This window comes from Cervus elaphus, chromosome 20 (assembly GCF_910594005.1).
Source record: "Cervus elaphus chromosome 20, mCerEla1.1, whole genome shotgun sequence".
Classification (NCBI taxonomy): domain Eukaryota; kingdom Metazoa; phylum Chordata; class Mammalia; order Artiodactyla; family Cervidae; genus Cervus; species Cervus elaphus.
In genome coordinates this window covers 12,044,890-12,067,379 of record NC_057834.1, presented here as the reverse complement: position 1 = coordinate 12,067,379, position 22,490 = coordinate 12,044,890, and positions in this window count along the sequence as shown.

Sequence of the window (22,490 nt, the reverse complement as noted above, 5' to 3'; positions counted from 1 at the left end):
CTGCAGTGACTTGAATGCAGGCGCGTCTTGCATCTCCCAAGATGAAAGGATGTCTGAATCTCCTGTGGAGACCACAGAGAAAGACCTAGTTCCCCACCTCATCACGACCGGATTCCTTATATCCTTTGAAAACTCCAGAGGTACGCGGAGATCAGTGCCTCCAAAGGAGACGATGCCTGACTCCTCGTGAAACTTTATAGGAGTCCCAGGATTCCTGTGGCACGTGGAAAGGGAGCCTTGGTCTCCCGCCTCAGCTGGAGAGGCGTCCCAATTGCCCTGCCAAGCCTCGAGGAGAATCCCGAGTTGTCCCTCGCAACTAGGCAGGAGTCCTGACGTCGCTGAACAAACACGTGGGTGGAAGGGCCATCCCCGTCGTAACTCGAGAATATACCCCAGGTTCCCGCCGCAACTCGAGAAAAACCATGAGACTTCCCCCTCGCCGCGAGCTGAGGCCCGATTCCCCTGCACTGCGTGCAGAGCAATTCCGTGTTGCACATCACACATGAAAGGAGCCGTGATTTCCTTGATGGCACTCCAGAGAAACCCTAAGAACACTGTTTCAAGGCTAGAGGGATCCTGAGGTCACTGCAGCAACACGAAAGAGCTCCGGGGACCAAAAATCAACTCGAGATGAGAAGTTAGTCCCGGGCTTCGACTCCAGAGGAATACCACCTTACCACAAGCACCTCAAGAGGAGGCTTCTCTCAGCTCTAGGTATGTGAGAGGGACCCTGAGTTTGCGGCCTCAAGTGGAATGGACACCGCGATGCCCTGGCTCGAAATAAGTCCGGATATCCCTGCAGTGACTTGAATGCAGGCTCGTCTTGCATCTCCCAAGACGAAAGGATGTCTGAATCCCCTGTGGAGACCACAGAGAAAGACCTAGTTCCCCACCTCATCGCGACCGGAGGCCTCACATCCTTTGAAAACTCCAGAGGTACGCGGAGATCAGTGCCTCCAAAGGAGACGATGCCTGACTCCTCGTGAAACTTGATAGGAGTCCCAGGATTCCTGTGGCACGTGGAAAGGGACCCTTGGTCTCCCGCCTCAGCTGGAGAGGCGTCCCAATTGCCCTGCCAAGCCTCGAGGAGAATCCCGAGTTGTCCCTCGCAACTAGGCAGGAGTCCTGACGTCGCTGAACAAACACGTGGGTGGAAGGGCCATCCCCGTCGTAACTCGAGAATATACCCCAGGTTCCCGCCGCAACTCGAGAAAAACCATGAGACTTCCCCCTCGCCGCGAGATGAGGCCTGATTCCCCTGCACTGCGTGCAGAGCAATTCCGTGTTGCACATCACACATGAAAGGAGCCTTCATTTACTTGGTGGCACTCCAGAGAAACCCCAAGAACACTGTTTCAAGGCTAGAGGGATCGTGAAGTCACTGTAGCAACACGAAAGAGCTCCGTGGACCAAAAATCAACTCGAGATGAGAGGTTAGTCCCTGGCGTTGACTCCAGAGGAATACCACCTTACCACAAGCACCTCAAGAGGAGGCTTCTCTCAGCTCTAGGTATGTGAGAGGGACCCTGAGTTTGCGGCCTCAAGTGGAATGGACACCGCGATGCCCTGACTCAAAATAAGGCTGGATATCCCTGCAGTGACTTGAATGCAGGCTTGTCTTGCATCTCCCAAGACGAAAGGATGTCTGAATCCCCTGTGTAGATCACAGAGAAAGACCTAGTTCCCCACCTCATCGCGACCGGAGGGCTCACATCCTTTGAAAACTCCAGAGGTACGCGGAGATCAATGCCTCCAAAGAAGACGATGCCTGACTCCTCGTGAAACTTGATAGGAGTCCCAGGATTCCTGTGGCACGTGGAAAGGGACCCTTGGTCTCCCGCCTCAGCTGGAGAGGCGTCCCAGTTGCCCTGCCAAGCCTCGAGGAGAATCCCGAGTTGTCCCTCGCAAATAGGCAGGAGTCCTGACGTCGCTGAAGAAACACGTGGGTGGAAGGGCCATCCCCGTCGTTACTCGAGAATATAGCCCAGGTTCCCGTCGCAACTCGAGAAAAACCATGAGACTTCCCCCTCGCCGCGAGCTGAGGCCCGATTCCCCTGCACTGCATGCAGAGCAATTCCGTGTTGCACATCACACATGAAAGGAGCCTTGATTTCCTTGATGGCTCTCCAGAGAAACCCTAAGAACACTGTTTCAAGGCTAGAGGGATCCTGAGGTCACTGCAGCAACACGAAAGAGCTCCGTGGACCAAAAATCAACTCGAGATGAGAAGTTAGTCCCTGGCTTCGACTCCAGAGGAATACCACCTTACCACAAGCACCTCAAGAGGAGGCTTCTCTCAGCTCTAGGTATGTGAGAGGGACCCTGAGTTTGCGGCCTCAAGTGGAATGGACACCGCGATGCCCTGGCTCGAAATAAGGCCGGATATCCCTGCAGTGACTTGAATGCAGGCTCGTCTTGCATCTCCCAAGACGAAAGGATGTCTGAATCCCCTGTGGAGACCACAGAGAAAGACCTAGTTCCCCACCTCATCGCGACCGGAGGCCTCACATCCTTTGAAAACTCCAGAGGTACGCGGAGATCAGTGCCTCCAAAGGAGACGATGCCTGACTCCTCGTGAAACTTGATAGGAGTCCCAGGATTCCTGTGGCACGTGGAAAGGGACACTTGGTCTCCCGCCTCAGCTGGAGAGGCGTCCCAATTGCCCTGCCAAGCCTCGAGGAGCATCCCGAGTTGTCCCTCGCAACTAGGCAGGAGTCGTGACGTCGCTGAAGAAACACGTGGGTGGAAGGGCCATCCCCGTCGTTACTCGAGAATATACCCCAGGTTCCCGTCGCAACTCGAGAAAAACCATGAGACTTCCCCCTCGCCGCGAGCTGAGGCCCGATTCCCCTGCACTGCATGCAGAGCAATTCCGTGTTGCACATCACACATGAAAGGAGCCTTGGTTTCCTTGATGGCACTCCAGAGAAACCCCAAGAACACTGTTTCAAGGCTAGAGGGATCCTGAGGGCACTGTAGCAACACGAAAGAGCTCCATGGACCAAAAATCAACTCGAGATGAGATGTTAGTCCCTGGCTTCGACTCCAGAGGAATACCACCTTACCACAAGCACCTCAAGAGGAGGCTTCCCTCAGCTCTAGGTATGTGAGAGGGACCCTGAGTTTGCGGCCTCAAGTGGAATGGACACCGCGATGCCCTGGCTCGAAATAAGGCCGGATATCCCTGCAGTGACTTGAATGCAGGCTCGTCTTGCATCTCCCAAGACGAAAGGATGTCTGAATCCCCTGTGGAGACCAGAGAGAAAGACCTAGTTCCCCAACTCATGGCGACCAGAGGCCTCACATCCTTTGAAAACTCCAGAGGTACACGGAGATCAGTGCCTCCAAAGGAGACGATTCGTGACTCCTCGTGAAACTTGATAGGAGACCCAGGATTCCTTTGGCACGTGGAAAGGGAGCCTTGGTCTCCCGCCTCAGCTGGAGAGGCGTCCCAATTGCCCTGCCAAGCCTCGAGGAGAATTCCGAGTTGTCCCTCGCAACTAGGCAGGAGTCCTGACGTCACTGAAGAAACACGTGTGTGGAAGGGCCATCCCCGTCGTAACTCGAGAATATACCGCAGGTTCCCACCGCAACTCGAGAAAAACCATGAAACTTCCCCCTCGCCGCGAGTTGAGGCCTGATTCCCCTGCACTGCGTGCAGAGCAATTCCGTGTTGCACATCACACATGAAAGGAGCCTTGATTTCCTTGATGGCACTCCAGAGAAAACCCAAGAACACTGTTTCAAGGCTAGAGGGATCCTGAGGTCACTGTAGCAACACGAAAGAGCTCCGGGGACCAAAAATCAACTCGAGATGAGAGGTTAGTCCCTGGCTTCGACTCCAGAGGAATACCTCCTTACCAGAAGCACGTCAAGAAGAGGCTTTTCTCAGCTCTAGGTATGTGAGAGGGACCCTGAGTTTGCTGCCTCAAGTGGAATGGACACCGCGATGCCCTGACTCGAAATAAGGCCGGATATTCCTGCAGTGACTTGAATGCAGGCTCGTCTTGCATCTCCCAAGACGAAAGGATGTCTGAATCCCCTGTGGAGACCACAGAGAAAGACCAAGTTCCCCACCTCATCGCGACCGGAGGCCTCACATCCTTTGAAAACTCCAGAGGTACGCGGAGATCAGTGCCTCCAAAGGAGACGATGCCTGACTCCTCATGAACCTTGATAGGAGTCCCAGGATTCCTGTGGCACGTGGAAAGGGACCCTTGGTCTCCCACCTCAGCTGGAGAGGCGTCCCAGTTGCCCTGCCAAGCCTCGAGGAGAATCCCGAGTTGTCCCTCGCAACTAGGCAGGAGTCCTGACGTCGCTGAACAAACACGTGTGTGGAAGGGCCATCCCCGTCGTAACTCGAGAATATAGCCCAGGTTCCCGCCGCAACTCGAGAAAGCCAAGAGACTTCCCCCTCGCCGTGAGATGAGGCCCGATTCCCCTGCACTGCGTGCAGAGCAATTCCGTGTTGCACATCAAACATGAAAGGAGCCTTGATTTCCTTGATGGCACCCAGAGAAACACCAAGAACACTCTTTCAAGGCTAGAGGAATCCTGAGGTAACTGTAGCAACACGAAAGAGCTCCGTGGACCAAAAATCAACTCGAGATGAGAGGTTAGTCCCTGGCTTCAACTCCAGAGGACTACCACCTTACCACAAGCACCTCAAGAGGAGGCTTCTCTCAGCTCTAGGTATGTGAGAGGGGCCCTGAGTTTGCGGCCTCAAGTGGAATGGACACCGCGATGCCCTGACTCGAAATAAGGCCGGATATCCCTGCAGTGACTTGAATGCAGGCGCGTCTTGCATCTCCCAAGATGAAAGGATGTCTGAATCTCCTGTGGAGACCACAGAGAAAGACCTAGTTCCCCACCTCATCGCGACAGGATTCCTTATATCCTTTGAAAACTCCAGAGGTACGCGGAGATCAGTGCCTCCAAAGGAGACGATGCCTGACTCCTCGTGAAACTTGATAGGAGTCCCAGGATTCCTGTGGCACGTGGAAAGGGAGCCTTGGTCTCCCGCCTCAGCTGGAGAGGCGTCCCAATTGCCCTGCCAAGCCTCGAGGAGAATCCCGAGTTGTCCCTCGCAACTAGGCAGGAGTCCTGACGTCGCTGAACAAACACGTGGGTGGAAGGGCCATCCCCGTCGTAACTCGAGAATATACCCCAGGTTCCCGCCGCAACTCGAGAAAAACCATGAGACTTCCCCCTCGCCGCGAGCTGAGGCCCGATTCCCCTGCACTGCGTGCAGAGCAATTCCGTGTTGCACATCACACATGAAAGGAGCCTTGATTTCCTTGATGGCACTCCAGAGAATCCCTAAGAACACTGTTTCAAGGCTAGAGGGATCCTGAGGTCACTGCAGCAACACGAAAGAGCTCCGTGGACCAAAAATCAACTCGAGATGAGAGGTTAGTCCCTGGCTTTGACTCCAGAGGAATACCACCTTACCACAAGCACCTCAAGAGGAGGCTTCTCTCAGCTCTAGGTATGTGAGAGGGACCCTGAGTTTGCGGCCTCAAGTGGAATGGACACCGCGATGCCCTGACTCAAAATAAGGCTGGATATCCCTGCAGTGACTTGAATGCAGGTTTGTCTTGCATCTCCCAAGACGAAAGGATGTCTGAATCCCCTGTGTAGATCACAGAGAAAGACCTAGTTCCCCACCTCATCGCGACCGGAGGGCTCACATCCTTTGAAAACTCCAGAGTTACACGGAGATCAATGCCTCCAAAGAAGACGATGCCTGACTCCTCGTGAAACTTGATAGGAGTCCCAGGATTCCTGTGGCACGTGGAAAGGGACACTTGGTCTCCCGCCTCAGCTGGAGAGGCGTCCCAGTTGCCCTGCCAAGCCTCGAGGAGAATCCCGAGTTGTCCCTCGCAACTAGGCAGGAGTCCTGACGTCGCTGAAGAAACACGTGGGTGGAAGGGCCATCCCCGTCGTTACTCGAGAATATAGCCCAGGTTCCCGTCGCAACTCGAGAAAAACCATGAGACTTCCCCCTCGCCGCGAGCTGAGGCCCGATTCCCCTGCACTGCGTGCAGAGCAATTCCGTGTTGCACATCACACATGAAAGGAGCCTTGATTTCCTTGATGGCACTCCAGAGAAACCCCAAGAACACTGTTTCAAGGCTAGAGGGATCCTGAGGTCACTGTAGCAACACGAAAGAGCTCCGAGGACCAAAAATCAACTCGAGATGAGAGGTTAGTCCCTGGCTTCGACTCCAGAGGAATACCACCTTACCACAAGCACCTCAAGAGGAGGCTTCTCTCAGCTCTAGGTATGTGAAAGGCACCCTGAGTTTGCGGCCTCAAGTGGAATGGACACCGCGATGCCCTGACTCAAAATAAGGCTGGGTATCCCTGCAGTGACTTGAATGCAGGCTTGTCTTGCATCTCCCAAGACGAAAGGATGTCTGAATCCCCTGTGTAGATCACAGAGAAAGACCTAGTTCCCCACCTCATCGCGACTGGAGGCCTCACATCCTTTGAAAACTCCAGAGGTACGCGGAGATCAGTGCTTCCAAAGGAGACGATGCCTGACTCCGCGTGAAACTTGATAGGAGTCCCAGGATTCCTGTGGCACGTGGAAAGGGACCCTTGGTCTCCCGCCTCAGCTGGAGAGGCGTCCCAATTGCCCTGCCAAGCCTCGAGGAGAATCCCGAGTTGTCCCTCGCAACTAGGCAGGAGTCCTGACGTCACTGAAGAAACACGTGGGTGGAAGGGCCATCCCCGTCGTAACTCGAGAATATACCCCAGGTTCCCACCGAAAATCGAGAAAAACCATGAGACTTCCGCCTCGCCGCGAGATGAGGCCCGATTCCCCTGCACTGCGTGCAGAGCAATTCCGTGTTGCACATCACACTTGAAAGGAGCCTTGATTTCCTTGATGGCACTCCAGAGAAACCCCAAGAACAGTGTTTCAAGGCTAGAGGGATCCTGAGTTCACTGTAGCAACACGAAAGAGCTCCGTGGACCAAAAATCAACTCGAGATGAGAGGTTAGTCCCTGGCTTCGACTCCAGAGGAATACCACCTTACCAAAAGCACCTCAAGAGGAGGCTTCTCTCAGCTCTAGGTATGTGAGAGGGACCCTGAGTATGCGGCCTCAAGTTCAATGGACACCGCGATGCCCTGACTCGAAATAAGGCCGGATATCCCTGCAGTGACTTGAATGCAGGCACGTCCTGCATCTCCCAAGACGAAAGGATGTCTGAATCCCCTGTGGAGACCACAGAGAAAGACCTAGTTCCCCACCTCATCGCGACCGGAGGCCTCACATCCTTTGAAAACTCCAGAGGTACGCGGAGATCAGTGCCTCCAAAGGAGACGATGCCTGACTCCTCGTGAAACTTGATAGGAGTCCCAGGATTCCTGTGGCACGTGGAAAGGGACCCTTGGTCTCCCGCCTCAGCTGGAGAGGCGTCCCAATTGCCCTGCCAAGCCTCGAGGAGAATCCCGAGTTGTCCCTCGCAACTAGGCAGGAGTCCTGACGTCGCTGAAGAAACACGTGGGTGGAAGGGCCATCCCCGTCGTTACTCGAGAATATACCCCAGGTTCCCGTCGCAACTCGAGCAAAACCATGAGACTTCCCCCTCGCCGCGAGCTGAGGCCCGATTCCCCTGCACTGCGTGCAGAGCAATTCCGTGTTGCACATCAGACATGAAAGGAGCCTTGATTTCCTTGATGGCACTCCAGAGAAACCCCAAGAACACTGTTTCAAGGCTAGAGGGATCCTGAGGGCACTGTAGCAACACGAAAGAGCTCCATGGACCAAAAATCAACTCGGGATGAGAGGTTAGTCCCTGGCTTCGACTCCAGAGGAATACCACCTTACCACAAGCACCTCAAGAGGAGGCTTCTCTCAGCTCTAGGTATGTGAGAGGGACCCTGAGTTTGCGGCCTCAAGTGGAATGGACACCGCGATGCCCTGACTCGAAATAAGGCTGGATATTCCTGCAGTGACTTGAATGCAGGCTTGTCTTGCATCTCCCAAGACGAAAGGATGTCTGAATCCCCTGTGGAGATCACAGAGAAAGACCTAGTTCCCCACGTCATCGCGACCCGAGGCCTCACATCCTTTGAAAACTCCAGAGGTACGCGGAGATCAGTGCTTCCAAAGGAGACGATGCCTGACTCCTCGTGAAACTTGATAGGAGTCCCAGGATTCCTGTTGCACGTGGAAAGGGACCCTTGGTCTCCCGCCTCAGCTGGAGAGGCGTCCCAATTGCCCTGCCAAGCCTCGAGGAGAATCCCGAGTTGTCCCTCGCAACTAGGCAGGAGTCCTGACGTCACTGAAGAAACACGTGGGTGGAAGGGCCATCCCCGTCGTAACTCGAGAATATACCCCAGGTTCCCACCGAAAATCGAGAAAAACCATGAGACTTCCCCCTCGCCGCGATATGAGGCCCGATTCCCCTGCACTGCGTGCAGAGCAATTCCGTGTTGCACATCACACTTGAAAGGAGCCTTGATTTCCTTGATGGCACTCCAGAGAAACCCCAAGAACAGTGTTTCAAGGCTAGAGGGATCCTGAGGTCACTGTAGCAACACGAAAGAGCTCCATGGACCAAAAATCAACTCGGGATGAGAGGTTAGTCCCTGGCTTCGACTCCAGAGGAATACCACCTTACCAAAAGCACCTCAAGAGGAGGCTTCTCTCAGCTCTGGGTATGTGAGAGGGACCCTGAGTTTGCGGCCTCAAGTGGAATGGACACCGCGATGCCCTGGCTCGAAATAAGGCCGGATATCCCTGCAGTGACTTGAATGCAGGCTCGTCTTGCATCTCCCAAGACGAAAGGATGTCTGAATCCCCTGTGGAGACCACAGAGAAAGACCTAGTTCCCCACCTCATGGCGACCGGAGGCCTCACATCCTTTGAAAACTCCAGAGGTACGCGGAGATCAGTGCCTCCAAAGGAGACGATGCCTGACTCCTCGTGAAACTTGATAGGAGTAACAGGATTCCTGTGGCACGTGGAAAGGGACCCTTGGTCTCCCGCCTCAGCTGGAGAGGCGTCCCAATTGCCCTGCCAAGCCTCGAGGAGAATCACGAGTATTCGCTCGCAACTATGCAGGAGTCCCGACGTCGCTGAAGAAACACGTGTGTGGAAGGGCCATCCCCGTCGTAACTCGAGAATATACCCCAGGTTCCCGCCGCAACTCGAGAAAAACCATGAGACTTCCCCCTCGCCGCGAGATGAGGCCCGATTCCCCTGCACTGCGTGCAGAGCAATTCCGTGTTGCACATCACACATGAAAGGAGCCTTGATTTCCTTGATGGCACTCCAGAGAAACCCCAGGAACACTGTTTCAAGGCTAGAGGGAAACTGAGGTCACTGTAGCAACACGAAAGAGCTCCATGGACCAAAAATCAACTCGAGATGAGAGGTTAGTCCCTGTCTTCGACTCCAGAGGAATACCACCTTACCACAAGCACCTCAAGAGGAGGCTTCTCTCAGCTCTAGGTATGTGAGAGGGACTCTGAGTATGCGGCCTCAAGTTCAATGGACACCGCGATGCCCTGACTCGAAATAAGGCCGGATATCCCTGCAGTGACTTGAATGCAGGCACGTCTTGCTTCTCCCAAAACGAAAGGATGTCTGAATCCCCTGTGGAGACCACAGAGAAAGACCTAGTTCCCCACCTCATCGCGACCGGAGGCCTCACATCCTTTGAAAACTCCAGAGGTACGCGGAGATCAGTGCCTCCAAAGGAGACGATGCCTGACTCCTCGTGAAACTTGATAGGAGTCCCAGGATTCCTGTGGCACGTGGAAAGGGACCCTTGGTCTCCCGCCTCAGCTGGAGAGGCGTCCCAGTTGCCCTGCCAAGCCTCGAGGAGAATCCCGAGTTGTCCCTCGCAACTAGACAGGAGTCCTGACGTCGCTGAACAAACACGTGTGTGGAAGGGCCATCCCCGTCGTAACTCGAGAATATACCCCAGGTTCCCACTGCAACTCGAGAAAAGCCATGAGACTTCCCCCTCGCCGCGAGCTGAGGCCCGATTCCCCTGCACTGCGTGCAGAGCAATTCTGTGTTGCACATCACACATGAAAGGAGACTTGATTTCCTTGATGGCACTCCAGAGAAACCCCAAGAACACTGTTTCAAGGCTAGAGGGATCCTGAGGTCACTGTAGCAACACGAAAGAGCTCCGTGGACCAAGAATCAACTCGAGATGAGAGGTTAGTCCTTGGCTTCGACTCCAGAGGAATACCACCTTACCACAAGCACCTCAAGAGGAGGCTTCTCTCAGCTCTAGGTATGTGAGAGGGACCCTGAGTATGCGGCCTCAAGTGGAATCGATACCGCGATGCCCTGGCTCGAAATAAGGCCGGATATCCCTGCAGTGACTTGAATGCAGGCTCGTCTTGCATCTCCCAAGATGAAAGGATGTCTGAATCTCCTGTCGAGACCACAGAGAAAGACCTAGTTCCCCACCTCATCGCGACCGGATTCCTTATATCCTTTGAAAACTCCAGAGGTACGCGGAGATCAGTGCCTCCAATGGAGACGATGCCTGACTCCTCATGAACCTTGATAGGAGTCCCAGGATTCCTGTGGCACGTGGAAAGGGACACTTGGTCTCCCGCCTCAGCTGGAGAGGCATCCCAATTGCCCTGCCAAGCCTCGAGGAGAATCCCGAGTTGTCCCTCGCAACTAGGCAGGAGTCCTGACGTCGCTGAACAAACACGTGGGTGGAAGGGCCATCCCCGTCGTAACTCGAGAATATAGCCCAGGTTCCCGCCGCAACTCGAGAAAAACCATGAGACTTCCCCCTTGCCGCGAGATGAGGCCCGATTCCCCTGCGCTGCATGCAGAGCAATTCCGTGTTGCACATCACACATGAAAGGAGCCTTGATTTCCTTGATGGCACTCCTGAGAAACCCCAAGAACACTGTTTCCAGGCTAGAGGGATCCTGAGGTCACTGTAGCAACACGAAAGAGCTCCGTGGACCAAAAATCAATTCGAGATGAGAGGTTAGTCCCTGGCTTCGACTCCAGAGGAATACCACCTTACCACAAGCACCTCAAGAGGAGGCTTCTCTCAGCTCTAGGTATGTGAGAGGGACCCTGAGTTTGCGGCCTCAAGTGGAATGGACACCGCGATGCCCTGACTCGAAATAACTCAGGATATCCCTGCAGTGACTTGAATGCAGGCTCGTCTTGCATCTCCCAAGACGAAAGGATGTCTGAATCCCCTGTGTAGATCACAGAGAAAGACCTAGTTCCCCACCTCATCGCGACCGGAGGCCTCATATCCTTTGAAAACTCCAGAGGTACGCGGAGATCAGTGCCTCCAAAGGAAACGATGCCTGACTCCTCGGGAAACTTGATAGGAGTCCCAGGATTCCTGTGGCACGTGGAAAGGGACCCTTGGTCTCCCGCCTCAGCTGGAGAGGCGTCCCTATTGCCCTGCCAAGCCTCGAGGAGAATCCCGAGTTGTCCCTCGCAACTAGGCAGGAGTCCTGCCGTCGCTGAACAAACACGTGTGTGCAAGGGCCATCCCCATCGTAACTCGAGAATATACCCCAGGATCCCGCCGCAACTCGAGAAAAACCATGAGACTTCCCCCTCGCCGCGAGATGAGGCCCGATTCCCCTGCACTGCGTGCAGAGCAATTCCGTGTTGCACATTACACATGAAAGGAGCCTTGATTTCCTTGGTGGCACTCCAGAGAAACCCCAAGAACACTGTTTCAAGGCTAGAGGGATCCTGAGGTCACTGTAGCAACACGAAAGAGCTCCGTGGACCAAAAATCAACTCGAGATGAGAGGTTAGTCACTGGCTTCGACTTCAGAGGAATACCACCTTACCACAAGCACCTCAAGAGGAGGCTTCTCTCAGCTCTAGGTATGTGAGAGGGACCCTGAGTTTGCGGCCTCAAGTGGAATGGACACCGCGATGCCCTGACTCAAAATAAGGCTGGATATCCCTGCAGTGACTTGAATGCAGGCTCGTCTTGCATCTCCCAAGACGAAAGGATGTCTGAATCCCCTGTGGAGACCACAGAGAAAGACCTAGTTCCCCACTTCATCACGACCGGAGGCCTCACATCCTTTGAAAACTCCAGAGGTACGCGGAGATCAGTGCCTCCAAAGGAGACGATGCCTGACTCCTCGTGAAACTTGATAGGAGTCCCAGGATTCCTATGGCACGTGGAAAGGGACACTTGGTCTCCCGCCTCAGCTGGAGAGGCGTCCCAATTGCCCTGCCAAGCCTCGAGGAGAATCCCGAGTTGTCCCTCGCAACTAGGCAGGAGTCCTGACGTCGCTGAACAAACACGTGGGTGGAAGGGCCATCCCCGTCATTACTCGAGAATATACCCCAGGTTCCCGCGGCAACTCGAGAGAAACCATGAGACTTCCCCCTCGCCGCGAGATGAGGCCTGCTTCCCCAGTACTGTGTGCAGAGCAATTCCGTGTTGCACATCACACATGAAAGGAGCCTTGATTTCCTTGATGGCACTCCAGAGAAACCCCAAGAACACTGTTTCAAGGCTAGAGGGATCCTGAGGTCACTGTAGCAACACGAAAGAGCTCCATAGACCAAAAATCAACTCGAGATGAGAGGTTAGTCCCTGGCTTCGACTCCAGAGGAATACCACCTTACCACAAGCACCTCAAGAGGAGGCTTCTCTCAGCTCTAGGTATGTGAGAGGGACCCTGAGTTTGCGGCCTCAACTGGAATGGACACCGCGATGCCCTGACTCGAAATGAGGCCGGATATCCCTGCAGTGACTTGAATGCAGGCTCGTCTTGCATCTCCCAAGACGAAAGGATGTCTGAATCCCCCGTGGAGACCACAGAGAAAGAGCTTGTTCCCCACCTCATCGCGACCGGAGGCCTCACATCCTTTGAAAACTCCAGAGGTACGCGGAGATCAGTGCCTCCAAAGGAGACGATGCCTGACTCCTCGGGAAACTTGATAGGAGTCCCAGGATTCCTGTGGCACGTGGAAAGGGACCCTTGGACTCCTGCCTCAGCTGGAGAGGCGTCCCAATTTCCCTGCCAAGCCTTGAGGAGAATACCGAGTTGTCCCTCGCAAATAGGCAGGAGTCCTGACGTCGCTGAACAAACACGTGGGTGGAAGGGCCATCCCCGTCGTAACTCGAGAATATACCCCAGGTTCCCACCGCAACTCGAGAAAAACCATGAGACTTCCCCCTCGCCGCGAGATGAGGCCCGATTCCCCTGCACTGCGTGCAGAGCAATTCCGTGTTGCACATCACACATGAAAGGAGCCTTGATTTCCTTGATGGCACTCCAGAGAAACCCCAAGAACACTGTTTCAAGGCTAGAGGGATCCTGAGGTCACTGTAGCAACACGAAAGAGCTCCGTGGACCAAAAATCAACTCGAGATGAGAGGTTAGTCCCTGGCTTCGACTCCAGAGGAATACCACCTTACCACAAGCACCTCAAGAGGAGGCTTCTCTCAGCTCTAGCTATGTGAGAGGGACCCTGAGTTTGCGGCCTCAAGTGGAATGGACACCGCGATGCCCTGGCTCGAAATAAGGCTGGATATCCCTGCAGTGACTTGAATGCAGGCTCGTCTTGCATCTCCCAAGACGAAAGGATGTCTGAATCCCCTGTGGAGACCACAGAGAAAGACCTAGTTCCCCACCTCATCGTGACCGGAGGCCTCACATCCTTTGAAAAATCCAGAGGTACGCGGAGATCAGTGCCTCCAAAGAAGACGATGCCTGACTCCTCGTGAAACTTGATAGGAGTCCCAGGATTCCTGTGGCACGTGGAAAGGGAGCCTTGGTCTCCCGCCTCAGCTGGAGAGGCGTCCCAATTGCCCTGCCAAGCCTCGAGGAGAATCCCGAGTTGTCCCTCGCAACTAGGCAGGAGTCCTGACGTCGCTGAACAAACACGTGCGTGGAAGGGCCATCCCCGTCGTAACTCGAGAATATAGCCCAGGTTCCCGCCGCAACTCGAGAAAAACCATGAGACTTCCCCCTCGCCGCGAGATGAGGCCCAATTCCCCTGCACTGCATGCAGAGCAATTCCGTGTTGCACATCACACATGAAAGGAGCCTTGATTTCCTTGATGGCACTCCAGAGAAAACCCAAGAACACTGTTTCCAGGCTAGAGGGATCCTGAGGTCACTGTAGCAACACGAAAGAGCTCCGTGGACCAAAAATCAATTCGAGATGAGAGGTTAGTCCCTGGCTTCGACTGCAGAGGAATACCACCTTACCACAAGCACCTCAAGAGGAGGCTTCTCTCAGCTCTAGCTATGTGAGATGGACCCTGAGTTTGCGGCCTCAAGTGGAATGGACACCGCGATGCCCTGGCTCGAAATAAGGCCGGATATCCCTGCAGTGACTTGAATGCAGGCTCGTCTTGCATCTCCCAAGGTGAAAGGATGTCTGAATCCCCTGTGGAGATCAGAGAGAAAGACCTAGTTCCCAACCTCATCGCGACCGGAGGCCTCACATCCTTTGAAAACTCCAGAGGTACGCAGAGATCAGTGCCTCCAAAGGAGATGATGCCTGACTCCTCGTGAAACTTGATAGGAGTCCCAGGATTCCTGTGGCACGTGGAAAGGGGCCCTTGGTCTCCCGCCTCAGCTGGAGAGGCGTCCCAATTGCCCTGCCAAGCCTCGAGGAGAATCCCGAGTTGTCCCTCGCAACTAGGCAGGAGTCCTGACGTCGCTGAAGAAACACGTGTGTGGAAGGGCCATCCCCGTCGTTACTCGAGAATATACCCCAGGTTCTCGCCGCAACTCGAGAGAAACCATGAGACTTCCCCCTCGCCGCGAGATGAGGCATGATTCCCCTGCACTGTGTGCAGAGCAATTCCGTGTTGCACATCACACATGAAAGGAGCCTTGATTTCCTTGATGGCACTCCAGAGAAACCCCAAGAACACTGTTTCAAGGCTAGAGGGATCCTGAGGTCACTGTAGCAACACGAAAGAGCTCCATGGACCAAAAATCAACTCGAGATGACAGGTTAGTCCCTGGCTTCGACTCCAGAGGAATACCACCTAACGACAAGCACCTCAAGAGGAGGCTTCTCTCAGCTCTAGGTATGTGAGAGGGACCCTGAGTTTGCGGCCTCAACTGGAATGGACACCGCGATGCCCTGACTCGAAATGAGGCCGGATATCCCTGCAGTGACTTGAATGCAGGCTCGTCTTGCATCTCCCAAGACGAAAGGATGTCTGAATCCCCCGTGGAGACCACAGAGAAAGAGCTAGTTCCCCACCTCATCGCGACCGGAGGCCTCACATCCTTTGAAAACTCCAGAGGTACGCGGAGATCAGTGCCTCCAAAGGAGACGATGCCTGACTCCTCGGGAAACTTGATAGGAGTCCCAGGATTCCTGTGGCACGTGGAAAGGGACCCTTGGACTCCTGCCTCAGCTGGAGAGGCGTCCCAATTGCCCTGCCAAGCCTCGAGGAGAATCCCGAGTTGTCCCTCGCAACTAGGCAGGAGTCCTGACGTCGCTGAACAAACACGTGCGTGGAAGGGCCATCCCCGTCGTAACTCGAGAATATAGCCCAGGTTCCCGCCGCAACTCGAGAAAAACCATGAGACTTCCCCCTCGCCGCGAGATGAGGCCCAATTCCCCTGCACTGCATGCAGAGCAATTCCGTGTTGCACATCACACATGAAAGGAGCCTTGATTTCCTTGATGGCACTCCAGAGAAAACCCAAGAACACTGTTTCCAGGCTAGAGGGATCCTGAGGTCACTGTAGCAACACGAAAGAGCTCCGTGGACCAAAAATCAATTCGAGATGAGAGGTTAGTCCCTGGCTTCGACTGCAGAGGAATACCACCTTACCACAAGCACCTCAAGAGGAGGCTTCTCTCAGCTCTAGCTATGTGAGATGGACCCTGAGTTTGCGGCCTCAAGTGGAATGGACACCGCGATGCCCTGGCTCGAAATAAGGCCGGATATCCCTGCAGTGACTTGAATGCAGGCTCGTCTTGCATCTCCCAAGGTGAAAGGATGTCTGAATCCCCTGTGGAGATCAGAGAGAAAGACCTAGTTCCCAACCTCATCGCGACCGGAGGCCTCACATCCTTTGAAAACTCCAGAGGTACGCAGAGATCAGTGCCTCCAAAGGAGATGATGCCTGACTCCTCGTGAAACTTGATAGGAGTCCCAGGATTCCTGTGGCACGTGGAAAGGGGCCCTTGGTCTCCCGCCTCAGCTGGAGAGGCGTCCCAATTTCCCTGCCAAGCCTCGAGGAGAATCCCGAGTTGTCCCTCGCAAATAGGCAGGAGTCCTGACGTCGCTGAACAAACACGTGGGTGGAAGGGCCATCCCCGTCGTAACTCGAGAATATACCCCAGGTTCCCACCGCAACTCGAGAAAAACCATGAGACTTCCCCCTCGCCGCGAGATGAGGCCCGATTCCCCTGCACTGCGTGCAGAGCGATTCCGTGTTGCACATCACACATGAAAGGAGCCTTGATTTCCTTGATGGCACTCCAGAGAAACCCCAAGAACACTGGTTCAAGGCTAGAGGGATCCTGAGGTCACTGTAGCAACACGAAAGAGCTCCGTGGACCAAAAATCAACTCGAGATGAGAGGTTAGTCCCTGGCTTCGACTCCAGAGGAATACCACCTTACCACAAGCACCTCAAGAGGAGGCTTCTCTCAGCTCTAGGTATGTGAGAGGGACCCTGAGTTTGCGGCCTCAAGTGGAATGGACACCGCGATGCCCTGGCTCGAAATAAGGCTGGATATCCCTGCAGTGACTTGAATGCAGGCTCGTCTTGCATCTCCCAAGACGAAAGGATGTCTGAATCCCCTGTGGAGACCACAGAGAAAGACCTAGTTCCCCACCTCATCGTGACCGGAGGCCTCACATCCTTTGAAAAATCCAGAGGTACGTGGAGATCAGTGCCGCCAAAGGAGACGATGCCTGACTCCTCGAGAAACTTGATAGGAGTCCCAGGATTCCTGTGGCCCGTGGAAAGGGACCCTTGGTCTCCCGCCTCAGCTGGAGAGGCGTCCCAATTGCCCTGCCAGGCCTCGAGGAGAATCCCGAGTTGTCCCTCGCAACTAGGCAGGAGTCCTGACGTCGCTGAACAAACACGTGCGTGGAAGGGCCATCCCCGTCGTAACTCGAGAATATAACCCAGGTTCCCACCGCAACTCGAGAAAAACCATGAGACTTCCCCCTCGCCGCGAGATGAGGCCCGATTCCCCTGCACTGCGTGCAGAGCAATTCCGTGTTGCACATCACACATGAAAGGAGCCTTGATTTCCTTGATGGCACTCCAGAGAAACCCCAAGAACACTGTTTCAAGGCTAGAGGGATCCTGAGGTCACTGTAGCAACACGAAAGAGCTCCGTGGACCAAAAATCAACTCGAGATGAGAGGTTAGTCCCTGGCTTCGACTCCAGAGGAATACCACCTTACCACAAGCACCTCAAGAGGAGGGTTCTCTCAGCTCTAGGTATGTGACAGGGACCCTGAGTTTGCGGCCTCAAGTGGAATGGACACCGCGATGCCCTGACTCGAAATAAGGCCGGATATCCATGCAGTGACTTGAATGCAGGCTCGTCTTGCATCTCGCAAGACGAAAGGATGTCTGAATCCCCTGTGGAGACCACAGAGAACGACCTAGTTCCCCAACTCATGGCGACCAGAGGCCTCACATCCTTTGAAAAATCCAGAGGTACGCGGAGATCAGTGCCTCCAAAGAAGTCGATGCCTGACTCCTCGTGAAACTTGATAGGAGTCCCAGGATTCCTGTGGCACGTGGAAAGGGAGCCTTGGTCTCCCGCCTCAGCTGGAGAGGCGTCCCAATTGCCCTGCCAAGCCTCGAGGAGAATCCCGAGTTGTCCCTCGCAACTAGGCAGGAGTCCTGACGTCGCTGAACAAACACGTGCGTGGAAGGGCCATCCCCGTCGTAACTCGAGAATATAGCCCAGGTTCCCGCCGCAACTCGAGAAAAACCATGAGACTTCCCCCTCGCCGCGAGATGAGGCCCAATTCCCCTGCACTGTGTGCACAGCAATTCCGTGTTGCACATCACACATGAAAGGAGCCTTGATTTCCTTGATGGCACTCCAGAGAAAACCCAAGAACATTGTTTCCAGGCTAGAGGGATTCTGAGGTCACTGTAGCAACACGAAAGAGCTCCGTGGACCAAAAATCAATTCGAGATGAGAGGTTAGTCCCTGGCTTCGACTGCAGAGGAATACCACCTTACCACAAGCACCTCAAGAGGAGGCTTCTCTCAGCTCTAGCTATGTGAGATGGACCCTGAGTTTGCGGCCTCAAGTGGAATGGACACCGCGATGCCCTGGCTCGAAATAAGGCCGGATATCCCTGCAGTGACTTGAATGCAGGCTCGTCTTGCATCTCCCAAGACGAAAGGATGTCTGAATCCCCTGTGTAGATCACAGAGAAAGACCTAGTTCCCCACCTCATCGCGACCGGAGGCCTCACATCCTTTGAAAACTCCAGAGGTACGCGGAGATCAGTGCCTCCAAAGGAGACGATGCCTGACTCCTCGGGAAACTTGATAGGAGTCCCAGGATTCCTGTGGCACGTGGAAAGGGAGCCTTGGTCTCCCGCCTCAGCTGGAGAGGCGTCCCTATTGCCCTGCCAAGCCTCGAGGAGAATCCCGAGTTGTCCCTGGCAACTAGGCAGGAGTCCTGCCGTCGCTGAACAAACACGTGTGTGCAAGGGCCATCCCCATCGTAACTCGAGAATATACCCCAGGTTCGCGCCGCAACTCGAGAAAAACCATGAGACTTCCCCCTCGCCGCAAAATGAGGCCCGATATCCTGCACTGCGTGCAGAGCAATTCCGTGTTGCACATCACACATGAAAGGAGCCTTGATTTCCTTGATGGCACTCCAGAGAAACCCCAAGAACACTGTTTCAAGGCTAGAGGGAACCTGAGGTCACTGTAGCAACACAAAAGAGCTGCGTTGACCAAAAATCAACTCGAGATGAGAGGTTAGTCCCTGGCTTCGACTCTAGACGAATACCACCTTACCACAAGCACCTCAAGAGGAGGCTTCTCTCAGCTCTAGCTATGTGAGAGGGACCATAATTTTGCGGCCTCAAGTGGAATGGACACTGCGATTCCCTGACGCGAAATAAGGCCGGATATCCCTGCAGTGACTTGAATGCAGGCTCGTCTTGCATCTCCCAAGATGAAAGGATGTCTGAACCCCTGTGGAGACCACAGAGAAAGACCTAGTTCCCCACCTCATCGCGACCGGAGGCCTCACATCCTTTGAAAACTCCACAGGTACGCGGAGATTAGTGCCTCCAAAGGAGACGATGCCTGACTCCTCGTGAAACTTGATAGGAGTCCCAGGATTCCTGTGGCACGTGGAAAGGGACACTTGGTCTCCCGCCTCAGCTGGAGAGGCGTCCCAATTGCCCTGCCAAGCCTCGAGGAGAATCCCGAGTTGTCCCTCGCAACTAGGCAGGAGTCCTGATGGCGCTGAACAAACACGTGGGTGGAAGGGCCATCCCCGTCGTAACTCGAGAATATACCCCAGGTTCCCGCCGCAACTCGAGAAAAACCATGAGAATTCCCCCTTGCTGCGAGATTAGGCCCGATTCTCCTGCACTGCGTGCAGAGCAATTCCGTGTTGCACATCACACATGAAAGGAGCCTTGATTTCCTTGATGGCACTGCAGAGAAACCCCAAGAACACTGTTTCAAGGCTAGAGGGATCCTGAGGTCACTGTAGCAACATGAAAGAGATCCGTGGACCAAAAATCAACTCGAGATGAGAGGTTAGTCCCTGGCTACGACTCCAGAGGAATACCACCTTACCACAAGCACCTCAAGAGGAGGCTTCTCTCAGCTCTAGGTATGTGAGAGGGACCCTGAGTTTGGGGCCTCAATAGGTATGGACAAAGCGATGCCCTGACGCGAAATAAGGCCGGATATCCCTGCAGTGACTTGAATGCAGGCTCGTCTTGCATCTCCCAAGATGAAAGGATGTCTGAACCCCTGTGGAGACCACAGAGAAAGAACTAGTTCCCCACCTCATCGCGACCGGAGGCCTCACATCCTTTGAAAACTCCACAGGTACGCGGAGATTAGTGCCTCCAAAGGAGACGATGCCTGACTCCTCGTGAAACTTGATAGGAGTCCCAGGATTCCTGTGGCACGTGAAAAGGGACCCTTGGTCTACCGCCTCAGATGGAGAGGCGTCCCAATTGACCTGCCAAGCCTCGAGGAGAATCCCGAGTTGTCCCTCGCAACTAGGCAAGAGTCCTGACGTGGCTGAACAAACACGTGGGTGGAAGGGCCATCCCCGTCGTAACTCGAGAATATACCCCTGGTTCCCGCCGCAACTCGAGAAAAACCATGAGACTTCCCCCTCGCCGCAAAATGAGGCCCGATATCCTGCACTGCGTGCAGAGCAATTCCGTGTTGCACATCACACATGAAAGGAGCCTTGATTTCCTTGATGGCACTCCAGAGAAACCCCAAGAACACTGTTTCAAGGCTAGAGGGATCCTGAGGTCGCTGTAGCAACACAAAAGAGCTGCGTTGACCAAAAATCAACTCGAGATGAGACGTTAGTCCCTGGCTTCAACTCTAGAGGAATACCACCTTACCATAAGCACCTCAAGAGGAGGCTTCTCTCAGCTCTAGCTATGTGAGAGGGACCATAATTTTGCGGCCTCAAGTGGAATGGACACTGCGATGCCCTGACGCGAAATAAGGCCGGATATCCCTGCAGTGACTTGAATGCAGGCTCGTCTTGCATCTCCCAAGATGAAAGGATGTCTGAACCCCTGTGGAGACAACAGAGAAAGACCTAGTTCCCCACCTCATCCCGACCGGAGGCCTCACATCCTTGGAAACTCCAGAGGTACGCGGAGATCAGTGCCTCCAAAGGAGATGATGCCTGACTCCTCGTGAAACTTGATAGGAGTCCCAGGATTCCTGTGGCACGTGGAAAGGGGCCCTTGGTCTCCCGCCTCAGCTGGAGAGGCGTCCCAATTGCCCTGCCAAGCCTCGAGGAGAATCCCGAGTTGTTCCTCGCAACTAGGCAGGAGTCCTGACGTCGCTGAAGAAACACGTGGGTGGAAGGGCCATCCCCGTCGTTACTCGAGAATATACCCCAGGTTCCCGCCGCAACTCGAGAGAAACCATGAGTCTTCCCCCTCGCCGCGAGAAGAGGCCTGATTCCCCTGCACTGTGTGCAGAGCAATTCCGTGTTGCACATCACACATGAAAGGAGCCTTGATTTCCTTGATGGCACTCCAGAGAAACCCCAAGAACACTGTTTCAAGGCTAGAGGGATCCTGAGGTCACTGTAGCAACAAGAAAGAGCTCCATAGACCAAAAATCAACTCGAGATGAGAGGTTAGTCCCTGGCTTCGACTGCAGAGGAATACCACCTTACGACAAGCACCTCAAGAGGAGGCTTCTCTCAGCTCTAGGTATGTGAGAGGGACCCTGAGTTTGCGGCCTCAAGTGGAATGGACACCGCGATGCCCTGACTCGAAATAAGGCCGGATATCCCTGCAGTGACTTGAATGCAGGCTCTTCTTGCATCTCCCAAGACGAAAGGATGTCTGAATCCCCTGTGGAGACCACAGAGAAAGACCTAGTTCCCCACCTCAGCGCGACCAGAGGCCTCACATCCTTTGAAAACTCCAAAGGTACACGGAGATCAGTTCCTCCAGAGGAGACAATGCCTGACTCCTCGTGAATCTTCTTAGGAGTCCCAGGCTTCCTGTGGCACGTGGAAAGGGACCCTTGGTCTCCCGCCTCATCTGGAGAGGCGTCCCAATTGCCCTGCCAAGCCTCGAGGAGAATCCCGAGTTGTCCATCGCAACTAGGCAGGAGTCCTGATGGCGCTGAACAAACACGTGGGTGGAAGGGCCATCCCCGTCGTAACTCGAGAATATACCCCAGGTTCCCGCCGCAACTCGAGAAAAACCATGAGAATTCCCCCTTGCTGCGAGATTAGGCCCGATTCTCCTGCACTGCGTGCAGAGCAATTCCGTGTTAGACATCACACATGAAAGGAGCCTTGATATCCTTGATGGCACTGCAGAGAAACCCCAAGAACACTGTTTCAAGGCTAGAGGGATCCTGAGGTCACTGTAGCAACATGAAAGAGCTCCGTGGACCAAAAATCAACTCGAGATGAGAGGTTAGTCCCTGGCTATGACTCCAGAGGAATACCACCTTACCACAAGCACCTCAAGAGGAGGCTTCTCTCAGCTCTAGGTATGTGAGAGGGACCCTGAGTTTGGGGCCTCAATAGGTATGGACAAAGCGATGCCCTGACGCGAAATAAGGCCGGATATCCCTGCAGTGACTTGAATGCAGGCTCGTCTTGCATCTCCCAAGATGAAAGGATGTCTGAATCCCCTGTGGAGACAACAGAGAAAGAGATAGTTCCCCACCTCATTGCGACCGGAGGCCTCACATCCTTTGAAAACTCCAGAGGTACGCGGAGATCAGTGCCTCCAAAGGAGACGATGCCTGACTCCTCGGGAAACTTGATAGGAGTCCCAGG